At 38.5% G+C, this 12131-nt stretch overlaps 1 protein-coding gene across 3 annotated transcripts in view; it reads right to left on the bottom strand.

Moving 5' to 3' along the window:
* PRKD1 (protein kinase D1) overlaps positions 1 to 12131 on the bottom strand; it is a 637423-nt gene that overhangs the window by 599647 nt on the left and 25645 nt on the right. The window contains exon 1 of one of the 3 annotated variants that reach the window (XM_063609300.1): positions 3744 to 3955. The exons of 1 other annotated variant lie outside the window; for it this stretch is intronic. The gene's annotated coding sequence lies outside the window, so the exon portion shown is untranslated. Of the gene's footprint in view, positions 1 to 3743; positions 3956 to 12131 lie in introns of those variants that run through there. One more of the 3 variants, XM_063609298.1, reaches the window with a different exon arrangement.

Genomic DNA, 12131 nt, shown 5'->3' with positions numbered 1-12131 from the left:
ACCTAAATAGTCCGTAAATGAGCCGGCAATTATTGCTGTATTACCACTACCAGCTCCGCTCACATCAAAATATCTCCACCAAATGTTACGCCTGTTGGTATTATCAGGTTAGAAATTTCATAAACATATTGAAGCAGTTAATTGGGAGATTATTTTTAAAAATGTGAAAATAGAATCATCAGTGAAAGAGTTTTCATCAAACCCCAGATAGGCGGCTCCACCTATAGACAAGAACCTCAGAATGCAAGCATCTGGGAGCATACCATCGCCTGCTTCTAAACAACACTGGAAAACTAGGAACGCAAGGAAAATGTATATATGTTAAGTGGCAGAAAGGTGGACCATGCATATTCTTATGCCACCTAAAAACGATCTCCTGACTTGTTCAAAATAGAAGGAAAGCATGTGCTCATGGGCCTAGGATCTGAAAGAACTTGAGCTAAACAGAAAAGCAAACAGCAATGTCAGTAAAACTTCATTATTTCTAGCTCCATCATGTGGTATATTCTAAAGGAGGACTAGGATTTTTTTCTTTTTGTTTGCTTGGTTGGTTTAACTTAGTCTTAAAATGCCAACATACATGTTAATGGTGAAAAGAAAGTAATAAAATAGTTTGACTTTGAAAAACAAATTTCCAATATCCTAAAATACTTCAGAAGCATCTATTTATCATATCAAGTGATTAGCTGATTATTGTATTCTTATTTATTCATTAAAATGTCCTCTTTGAGCCTCATTTTAGTTATTGTAGATATTTGAAGGTAATACATTTTTAAACTCTGCCATAATTCATATTTCACATTCATTCAGATTCACCCAAGCTCAATTAATTTAATGAGATCCTATTGTGAACATTTTTATTATAAAAAGAGAGGGGTTTCAATACTGGGGCACTCTGTTCTTGTTCCTGATGGTCATCACATCAGATTCATCATCGATTATGATCCTGAAAAATATGGAAGGGATACCGAAGGTACTGAAAGCTAATGGGTGTTCTGATCCTATCAGCTTTTCCCTACTTACCATCAAAGAAGAAAAAAAAACTCTAATAAATATTTTATTTGATTCTTGATTCTCATACTAGTTTCTTGCATACAAAGCAGAAACTGTCTCTAATGGGTTGAATATTTTTATTTACCCAGGCAAGGCTGATATCCCAATGTGGGCTATATGGCACAAATTATTTGACAGACTTTGGACAGGATACAGAATGGAACCAGTTATTAATGATATACTCTAAAAAGATGTTTTTCACGATGGAGATATTGACTATAACAATGATAATAATATTGAGAGGCAACTCTTCCTGTATACCAATTAATTGACACCAATGGGCAAAAGAATGTGCACCATATTTGTTTAACTCTTTGTAGCTGTTAAGCTTTACAAAGAATTCTTAAAATATGATCAGTGAATATGTTTTCCCATGAATTTCATGAAGTATTCTACATAGCTATGATGCTTTTCAAGCTAGAGGTGCTAGGCTGTAAACACAGCACTGTTTTTCCCTACTGGAAACTCATTAATTCCAATTTATGTTTTTGAGTTAAAAGAGTAGTTTCCCTTTTTCTCTCTCCTTTTACGACCTTCTCAGAAAGACAGCTAACTTCCCTGCCTATGGCTTGTCATAGCATTGCCTTGTTATTCAAAGTGAGGTCCTTAACCTAACAACTTCAGCATCACATGGGAGCTTGCCTGAAATGCAGTATCTTGGGCCCGATCCTTACACACTGAATTAGAATCTTCATTTTAACAACTTGAGATACACTGGTCTAGGTAAAGGCCTATTACAGGCCCCCATGAGTCTTTTCCCTGCATGGAAGGAGAGTCAAAGCAGTGCCCAGCTGTGAAGAATCAAAGACTGAGCAAAATAAACACATGGTTTTGACTGTTTTAACTCACTATCAACATTTTTTAAAAGTTTTATCTGAAGGCCACTCCAGCTTCAGAAAGATATACTGGATCTTGTTGAAAGCTGAGTCTAAAAGCAATCCTTTCACTATTCACAATGAGATAATCACACTGAGAGGTATTTTAGAGCAACTTCTGTGTCCCCAGTGCCTCACTCAATACAATGGGAGATTCATAAAATGCACATTAACCAAACACTCATTATCAAGGGCCTTACTTTTCCCTGGTTGTGGTCATCCTACATTTCGGATGCCTAATATTCCAAAAATCCCTTCAACTTTTCAATCACTTTTACATCTATCATATTACTTTAACATCACATATTCAAGTGGATATCTATTCTCTTTTTTTAACATATTAGGAAACTGAAGCTTGAAGTTGTTTAGTGACTGCCCAAAGTCACCAGCTGGCTAAAGGCAAAGTTGGTATACTTGGGACCTTCTTCTAAAACTATGATCTGTATATTTAAGATACTTGTAGAGCATCATATTGTTAGGGAACATCTTAAAGCAACGTAGGCTTATATCCTGACACTACTCTATTGACGGGATCTACTGCAGCAAACATCTCTGTGTATGTCACTCAGCAGGAGAAATATATAAAGAGGCGTTTTCAGATTTTACTAGACAATATGGTATGATGAAAGAAATGGATAGTGAGCCAGAGAACTTCTCTGAAATAACTGCTATAGGGGGGTGCTTTTCCAATCCTCTAGAAAATCAGAACAGTTCCCAGAGGGAACAGATTAGAGCCAAACACTTCCTCTATCTTCTAAATAGCAGAATCTCTGCCATGGAGGACATAATTGGGTGTTTGCTCATTATCCTCAGGGTGTGATTTGGCCTGGATTTTGGCTTAAATGAGGAAAGGAAGATGGGAAACTGAAGTAGCCCGCTGTTTCAGGACACACAGCTCAGAAACCTGGCACCATGGAGACGTGTACAGACTATTTATGAAGGGCAGGCAGCCTAGTATGAAGGAAGGATCTTTATCTGTGGTGTGAATCATGCCTGTACTGACAGAATATTGGAAAACCATCCCCCTTGAGTAAAGTACTATGCACGTCTCCATAGCTGCTCTTATTCCAATTATAGAAGACAGGGAAGCAGGATTTTATCATTATACAATGTATACATGATTGAAACATCACACTGTAATCTATATGTACATATAATTATTTTATGTCAATTATAAATAAAAATTAATCGACAAAACAGAAGAGAAAGAAGCTGGTTTTATAACGATTTTTAAACTCCACCTGGTCAAGAAATAGTACCAATCTAAATCTAAAAGACTGGAAGTTTCAGCTGTTTTCTGTAGAGTCCATTTCCTTATAAGAAAAAGAGTGAAGTGAGTAAAGGAGCCTGTAGCAGCCAAATTCAATTTTGGCTAAACTTCAATTTCTTTTTTATTAGAGTCAGAAATGTCTCCCCTTAGTAAAAGTTGCTCTGGGGGAAAAAGAAAGGTCTAATTTCTCCTCAGCTTACTTAAAAGGAAAAGGACATTTTGTCACCTGCAGTCAAGATAAGTTAAAATCTTCAGTGGCCAGCTATGGTAGTAGGACTACTCTATGTGGACCACCATGGCGTCGCCCACCTCAGCTCAGAAACCAAAAAGTACCTGGAGCGAAATGTTCGGAAACGGATTCAATTCTAGCAGTGGGATGGAGTTTTCTATTGCCTACTCTCTCATTCCTGTCTTAATGGATAGGGGATCTTTTGGAGTTTAAAAAGACTTATAAATTGCACCTTTTTCTCCCTTCCTGAATTCCAAGTCACTTAAGAGACAGAAGAGAAACAGGACAGAGACAACCATCCACATTATGATCAAACCTCAGAACTGGACAGGTGGTGCTGAACATCCTCAGGGCCTCCCAGAGATGGCTATTGCCGACAAACTGAGAACACAAAGAAGCATACTTCAAATCAAGCTTTCTGCAGGTAGCTTGCTCAGGAGAAAAGGGCGAGAGGAAGGGACGGAGCTGGAACAGCTCATTCCTCTGTCAAATGAATTGGCAATCAGCCCACCAGCACTGGGAGGAAGTAGGAAAAAAAGAGCAGCCAAGAGTGTTGCACTAATGGATGTCCGTCCACATTGAAGGAAATGTGAGAAAAAGAGAACAAATGTTCCCACACCCAACCTTACTCAGGCTTTCATTCTCTAAAGCCATTGGAGTAACCGTCAAGCCAGTGAAAAACTAGAAATGGAGTTAACCCTCAGAGAAGGTGTTCACACAATATCAGGGCAGATCAACTCCATTTTCTTTTTTTTTTTTTTTTTCTTTTTTGAGACGGAGTCTCTCTCTGTCGCCCAGGCTGGAGTGCAGTGGCGCAATCTCGGCTCATTGCAAGCTCCGCCTCCCGGGGTTCACGCCATTCTCCTGCTCAGCCTCTCGGAGTAGCTGGGACTACAGGCGCCCGCCACCACGCCCGGCTAATTTTTTTTGTATTTTTACTAGAGACGGGGTTTCACCGTGGTCTCGATCTCCTGACCTCATGATCCGCCCGCCTCGGCCTCCCAAAGTGCTGGGATTACAAGCGTGAGCCACCGCGCCCGGCCAATCAACTCCATTTTCAAAAGACCACTCTACAGCAGCAACTATTGCCTCATTTAGGAATTTATTGGGTCAGCTAAGAATAGATTTTGCGGCTGGGCGCGGTGGCTCACGCTTGTAATCCCAGCACTTTGGGAGGCCGAGGCGGGCGGATCACGAGGTCAGGAGATCGAGACCATGGTGAAACCCCGTCTCTACTAAAAGTATAAAAAAATTAGCCAGGCGTGGTGGCGGGCGCCTGTAGTCCCAGCTACTCGGAGAGGCTGAGGCAGGAGAATGGCGTGAACCCGAGAGGCGGAGCTTGCAGCGAGCCGAGATCGCGCCACTGCACTCCAGCCTGGGTGAGAACGAGACTCCGTCTCAAAAAAAAAAAAAAAAAGAATAGATTTTGCCTCCAAAATGTTCTGAAATGGATCAAACTCATGCAATAGTTGAAACTTCTAGGACCACTCTATTATTCAAATCCTAACCTTCACTTGCTATTCTATTTCTAATTCCAAATTACTTCCTGCCACATTAACTAACCTCTAGCCAGCAGAGGTTCTGCAATGAGATCAAAGGTACTCCAATAATAAAACGACAGCAGTAGGAGTCCTCAAATTTGAATATAAACTCTCTCCCATTATTCTCCCAAGATATTAAGAAATTGAAAACACTTATATGTCCCACTTTTAAAGTATCCCAAATTAAACCGAATAAAATTGAAGACCAAATGAAAATTATCCTACCATTGAAAGATAAATTACAAATATTAATATTTCAAGTTAAATTAAGGTGCAACTTCTTATTCTGCACAGTCACAACTACAGAGCTTCTCTATTAGAAGACTTGATGGAGTTGTTTTTTGTTTTTTGTTTTTTTAGCAGGTACAGCAGTTTCTGTCTTCTAATGAATGAGGTATAGTTTCTTTAAAACCTGTGGATCTGAATTTATTCCAGAACATCTGATGAGCCCCACTTTTCAAAATTCCAAAGGGTTACTAAGAAATGCAGACAGCCCTGACTCCATCTTCAATTAAATTCAAAATATATAAAGTAATCCTCATCTCCTAAGCAGTTATTCCGGGCAAAATTATATTCTTAGACAAAAGCCTTAAGTGTTTTCAAAGATCATAGCAGAGACTTCATAGTATCTGAGGGATGCCAGGTAGATTTTCAAAATCCTGCTGTCTGCTTAACTAGGATGCCAGTCTTTTATGGCCGATTTCAGAGTCCACAACTTTTGAAATTCAACACAATGGGAGAACTCTGTGACAAAGAGGCTATTTTTGTCATTATGTATTTACCACATTGGAGGACCAGGGAGAGGGGAATTGGGGGTGACACCTATGCATGTTTTCACCTCTCATAGGAAGATGTATGGGATAAATCTTGCCTTCCTGCAAAGTTGAGAAGTTTATAATAATGGTAGCCTTAGCTCTCAACTCGAATTTTGGATGACTTTCTTTCTGAATCAGCATATTCAGTTTTTTAAATTCCTTTTCCCCTTTGGACTCTGTGTTTCTAGTTCACCAATGATAAATTTAAGGCTAACTCCACATTATAATACCCAAAGTATCTTTTGTGCAGACATTTTCATTTCATTGCTCACTGGCTTCTTCCACTGCCTTTTGTCATGGAATTACTTTGGTCAGTGGTTCTGAACCAGGAATGATTTTTATCTGCAGTGCATATTTGACAGTGTCTAGAGACATGATTTATTCTCACAACTTGTGGTGGGAGGGTATGCTAATGGGATCTAGGGCATAGACACCAGAGATGTTGCTAAACTGCCTACAATGCACAGGAAAGCAACTCCACACACACAACAAGGAATTACTCCGCCCAAAATGTCAATAGTGCCAAAATTGAGAAGGCTTGAATTAAGATAATTACATAGGTTTCACAGAGAAGTTCTGCCCCCGATTCCCACACTAGTTGCATTTGGAGAAAGACCTAAGATGATTCTTGAACTGTAGCTGCTACTGAGGTTTTTAAAAGCTTGAACCCTTAAGACTCTAGGGCAGACCAATACCCGTGACACAGGCCCTTTGCGATGCTGTCTTGCCTTAGCTTCTAAATGTTCCCAGTTTTAAACAGCTTTCCTGTCTTTTTCATTTGCAATAGTGGAATATGTCTCTTATGTCTAATCTTGTGGTTCCCTTCAGGGAACTCAGATGAGTTTCTAATATGTTAAAATATTTACTTTGATCTTTTCCTTCTTGAATATATGCAGACTAGAATGGTTTGATGGAATCGAAAGTCAACTTTACTTCCTTTATTTTCTTTGCTTTGTGACCTAGACATGTTTTTATTCTAACATATTCCTCAAAACTGTATGGAGGATTATTCCATGAGAAAAACAAAACAGTAAGTTCTGAGTTGGTGAAAATTATCCAATGGCCAAGCCATCCACTTGTACTTTATATATCCAATAATAGTGCACATTTTTCTGGTTTTCTCTTGTCAATTCTGTCAAGATTTTTGTACCATTTAATATAGCTGGCCCATTCTTTCAAGGGCAGTACCCCAGTTGCTTTCACTACAGACTCTGTCAATGGTATTGAATGAATTTCTTACAGTTTGGGCTCCTTTTGATCGAGTCTGTTCTAGTCTTCTCTCTACAATCTTGCCTGTTTTCCTCTGTTGGATGTCTCTGAGCCCTATCACCATACTAAATTTTAGTAGCTACTAAAATATATCTCCTTTTGACAATTTTCTCCTTGCAGACAGTTACAGTTGCTTAACCTACAGTCAATACTAGCCTTCAATATATTTCATTTTCCTCTTCATCTATGTCCATCCAAAGATCTCAATCTTTCTCCTACAGAAATGTTTCTCTCCTTCTAGCTTATATTTCCACTCTTTCACTCCCACAGTAAGATTGAAGCACACTTGGGAAACCACTACACTTTCTCCTTTATAATCCCCAGAGGTAACGTCTCATTCCAAGCCTTTTAAATAGCCTTTAGGTTGACAGTAACTTCAATGAATTGTTTCCCTGCTTCATCCCTAGAAAATGGCTTTTATTTTATCTAAAAAGGCTCTATTTCTTCTTGTGTTTTTTTTTTTTTTTTTTTAAGTAAATTCTACCATACTTCTATAGGTCAGTCCACAATTTTGACCTCTGAATTCTGGAACTATGGTCAGACCTTATGTCTTTAACAATCCAAAGCTAACTTGAGACCTCTTGGGACCTTATAACAAGAGGTAGGTCTTGAAACTGTGGACAAGCTACACAAACTTAAAATTGCTCTTGGCCAAGCATGGTGGCTCATGCCTGTAATCTCAGCATTTTGAGAGGCCAATGCAGAAGGATCATTTGAAGGGATCGAGACCAGCCTAAGTAATAGAGCATGACTCTGACTCTGCAGAAGCAAACAAACAAACAAAATACAGTTATTTATTTGGCTGGGTGTGGTGGCATGTGCTTGTAGTCCAAGCTACTTGGGAAGCTGAGGTAGGAGGATCACTTGAGCCCAGGAGTTTGAGGTTGCAGTTAGAGCTATGATTGTGCCACTGCACTCCAGCCTGGGTGACAGAGTGAGATTCTGTCTCTAAAAAAATAAAAAATTTAAGAAAAGATAAAGTCGATAAATTGAAAAAAAAAGACAAATTTACAGATAAATAGAATAGGAAACTTGGTTGTAGTCAAAAGTGCTAGACCCTAGATTTTACAGAAAAACAGTCAAATAGCTAGATTGTTCTGCCTCCAAATGTCTGAAAGAAAGCATGTTTAAAAACTTCCTTTTTTCTAAAATCACATTTTGCCTCAGTTGTACTTGCTTACCAGGACTTCCATGGCCTATTGGCCAAATTGAAAACTGCATTATTAAATTATCACACAATCCTAAAGGCTCTTGATCGAAGCCCTGCTAGAAATTTATATCTCGGGCACTATTTTACTCCCCAAATACCAGTCTTTGTCAATATCTCAATGTTTTCAGCCAATGTAACAAGTTTTAATATTTCACCAAATTAAACTACCTCTCAGAATCATAGGCTCCCCTCTTACCACATGCGCAGTGAGACAAGAATGGATGTCCTAAGAGAAAGGCAAGAGGAAGGGACTTAGCCAGCATGCCCAGTTCTGCTACCAGGCACATCAATTAGAATTCACCTTTACCTCACTGGTAAGGGATGAGTGAAGCGACAGAAACAGGCTAGTGTTGTTATGCAAGCCTCTCCACACGGAGAAAACATCAGAAATGGGGAGTTAGCATCCCTAAAACGATAAAGTAGATTGGAGACTACATTAACATAATAACATATTAAAGTTATATTAAGAGATATGGAAAATGCCAACAAGAAAAAGGTGTGTCTGTTTTGTAGCCTCTCTACTACTAATACTCTTAAAAAGCCCAAGCCTACTCCTGCAAGAACAGGAGGATATATTGTAAGGATCTGCAGCCACCCTTCCTGAATGGATTGGGACCCTCTCAGGATGGAGCTAGGATACTGAGAAGGAGGTTAAAGTGATATAAAGGAACAAGGAAAATATGGGAAGAAGAGAGAAGAGGGTGAGAGCCCAGAGAGAAAAGGAACTCCTGGAATCCTAAAACTGACTCTGCATGGTCTGAAAAGGAGCCATGGAAAAAGATACAAATAAATTATCATCAACTTTGAGAATCTGGGTATTCATAATTGGCCACCCTGTGACTTGCCTTCTCATACAGCTGATCACTCTTAAGTCGCTGTGCTTCACACCATGTCTGTCCTAAGCTCCAGAACTGTCTACAGCTGTGAGCTGTGATTGTGCCATGTCATCCATCCAATAGATCACAACCAATACGCACTAGAGCAGAATAGAGTAGAATAGAAAATAATATGGCTTACTGCATGTAGTGAGGATAAGTACTGTTTTGTGAGATTAGTTTCACTTTGATATTTGTGTCTGTATGCAATACATCACAATACAAAATATATTTTTCTCTGTGGTCTGTGGTTAAAAATGTCTGAAAAGCACTAGTTTACATGGCCTCTTCCTCGGAATGTTTCTGTGGTTCATCAAATGAGAAAAAAATATTTTATTTTCTTACACCCACCAACATCTTGTTCTACTCTATAATATAATAATGTGACCATTCACCTATCCTCAAGCAATGGTGAAGTCATCCTTATTTTCTCACAGCATAAATTCTTCCTTCTACAAAGCCTTCTATGACTATTAGATGTTCCTTTCTAGAGGAACAGCAAAGAGTGTTTCTTTTTCTTATATGTTTTTCCCTTGCTTAGCAGCTATTAAATTCTAACTAAATATATACTGAATGAATAAATGAATAAATATTTGAAGGACAGCACGCAAATCCAGAAAATGAAGGTTTTTTTCCCCAGTTAATTCCCACTTATTCAAAACAAGTGAAAATCAGAGTACTCAGATAAATTGATTATCTAAATTAAATGAGTTATTATTAGTGCTCCCCAAAATTTATCAGTTCTCAAACAATTTTCTAACTTGGCTCTATAATTATATTAAATACAAGTTCTTATTTCTCTGAAAGTTAACTTATTATTCAGTTAACCTGTATTGACACTGCTGATCACCTGCAAAATGCAAGACAGTCTCCTTGTTGTGAAACAAAGAGAGCTAAGCAAATTGCTCCTCTGAAGGCCCTTATTGTCCTATTAGCCTAGTTACATGGCTCTTGTCTTATTTTTAAGTAAGATTCCAGTTGAAAGATACTTTCAGTTGTAAAAATTCTAGAAAATTGGTCTTTAGTGCACATTTTTTCCTGAAGAGGTAAATGGAATGGTAGGAAACTCTAATTTCCTCAAATGAGGACTCTCCTTTATTCAGATAGACCTAATTCTGAACTTTTACTATGAGATTCTTTTTTTTTTTTTTTTTTTTTGGAGTCTCGCTCTGTTGCCCAGGCTGGAGTGCAGTGGCGCCATCTCAGCTCACTGCAAGCTCCGCCTCCCAGGTTCCCACCATTCTCCTGCCTCAGCCTCCTGAGTGGCTGGGACTACAGGCGCCCACCACCACGCCTGGCTAATTTTTTGTATTTTTAGTAGAGACGGGGTTTCACCATGTTAGCCAGGATGGTCTCAATCTCCTGACCTCGTGATCCACCCACCTCAGCCTCCCAAAGTGCTGGGATTACAGGCATGAGCCACCGTGCCCAGCCAGTAATGAGATTCTTGAAGAATTAATGCCCAGAAAGCTCAACAATAAAGTCTAATGTACTTGTTTAGAACATCAGAATACCCAATATCCATAGTGTCACATAACATATTTCTCTATATCTTCCAACCACTTTCTTAGTATTAAATTTCTAAAGCTTGGAATATCATGAATGCTGGTAGGTTCACCCTGTGAGGAACCCATACACTCTGATTTATTCCTTTATTTCTCTCTCAGTCTCATTCTATACCTATGACTAACATCTATTAACAATGAAGTTTGTATGGTCATTTCACTTTAACTTTCAAAAAACCTCACCTGAAAAGAGTTTGAATGCAGAGAAGTGATAAGACTCAGCAAAAAATAAGCAGTCATCTAAGAAGTAGGGCATGGTGAATCCCTGCTATCTGTCTCAGAATGTTTGAGGAGATGTAGGTCTTAGTTGCCCTGCATAGTGCTTTGTTGAATGTTCTGACAAGCAAGTGTTTAATTAATAAGACGCACACCTCTAGAAGCTGCTAATTAACTCTTTTGGGCCTTTAGGGTATGAATCAGTAAGTCAACATGGTTTCTACAAAGTACGACACTCTTGAGAAATAGGAAGAATCATGAAGCTTCCAATAGTGATCAACAAATTTAGAGTCATTTAGAACTCTAACAAGTAAGCTGAAATACTACCTTAGAATTTTGTCTCAATTTATCTTTCCTTCTGTATTCAAATAATTTAAATCTGATTGATCCCACAGCATTAATAATTAGGGAAAATCTTTTATCCATGCCTTCAGAGAAGAAGGAGTAAGCCAAGCATCCATTTTCAATCCATTCTTAGAGAGGGCTAAAGTTAGCAATCAGCTTTGCATAGGAACCCATTTTTTTTCTAGTAATACAGAAATTTGTAACGACATCTAAATCTAATGCCCCCCACTTCACGAACACACATTAGAGGGATTTAATAACCAAAAATTTTTCCTTTCTTTTTTTTTGATTGAGAGAAAAGTGGATTTATTCAAACAAGGATAAACTCTTGAGGGGCACATAATGTAGTGGCTATATGAAGCCTTTGAGGTCACTATGCCATTGTTCAAATTCTAGTCCTGCAGCAGCCTGATAAATTTTTGTAGATACCACTACCTTATAACCTTTTCCTCACTCAGCCCATTGAGTCAGAGATTTCCATCATCCAGTATGGCTGAAATGAGAAGTAAAAGCTCAGATTTTTAGTTTCTAATTTTTATAAAATTGATAGCAGAAACAATTACTTATATTTCTATATTTTGAATATTTTTTTAAATAATTGCTTGAGAAGCAAAAGTCTAAGTCTATATAGGAAAGAGGCTTAAGGTTTTTCCAGAAACAATGTGGCTGTTCTTGCATTGATATAAAGAAAAACCCGAGACTGGGTAATTTATAAAGAAAAGAGGTTTAAGTGGCTCACAGTTCTGTAGGCTTTACAGGCACTATGGTGTTGGCATCTGCTCAACTTCTGGGGAAGCCTCATAAAGCTTACAATCATTGCAGAAGGTGAAGAGGGAGAAGGCACATCACATAGTGAAAGCAGGAGGAA

Source organism: Symphalangus syndactylus, chromosome 9 (assembly GCF_028878055.3).
Source record: "Symphalangus syndactylus isolate Jambi chromosome 9, NHGRI_mSymSyn1-v2.1_pri, whole genome shotgun sequence".
Lineage (NCBI taxonomy): Eukaryota > Metazoa > Chordata > Mammalia > Primates > Hylobatidae > Symphalangus > Symphalangus syndactylus.
The sequence above is the reverse complement of the archived record's forward strand: the minus strand, read 5'-3'. Positions and strand labels throughout refer to the sequence as shown.